General features: G+C 61.3%; 1 non-coding gene across 1 annotated transcript; it reads left to right on the forward strand.

Annotated features, from left to right (window-relative positions):
* Positions 1-174: 174 nt before the first annotated feature.
* On the forward strand, positions 175-338 carry LOC121939347. Its single transcript, XR_006105446.1, has one exon. It is a non-coding gene; the product is annotated as a U1 spliceosomal RNA (small nuclear RNA).
* The last annotated feature ends 47 nt before the right edge of the window (positions 339-385 follow it).

Genomic DNA, 385 nt, shown 5'->3' on the forward strand with positions numbered 1-385 from the left:
GCTTTTGCGCTTTTGTGCAGTCACGGGCCCTCGGTTCCTTTCTGAGAGGCAGTAAGCGCTTGCCAAGGTGAGCTAACGCTGAGGGCAGGGGAGTCTGAGATTCGGTGTCTTGGGAGCCGTCAGCCAGAGTGCTGCGTCTGGGAATGGGGGCCCTTTCTCCCAGCCTCCCGCTTCATACTTACCTGGCAGGGGCGATACCGTGATCAAGAAGGTGGTTCACCCTGGGCGAGGCTCAGCCATTGCACTCCGGCTCTGTTGACCCCAGCGAATTCCCCAAATGTGGGAATCTCGACTGCATAATTTCTGCTAGTGGGGGACTGCGTCCGCGCTCCCCCCCGACCGTCATGTTGAATGAAGCCGGCCGCGGCCCGCCGCCGCGTGCTGA

This window comes from Plectropomus leopardus, unplaced genomic scaffold (genome assembly GCF_008729295.1).
Source record: "Plectropomus leopardus isolate mb unplaced genomic scaffold, YSFRI_Pleo_2.0 unplaced_scaffold45856, whole genome shotgun sequence".
Classification (NCBI taxonomy): domain Eukaryota; kingdom Metazoa; phylum Chordata; class Actinopteri; order Perciformes; family Serranidae; genus Plectropomus; species Plectropomus leopardus.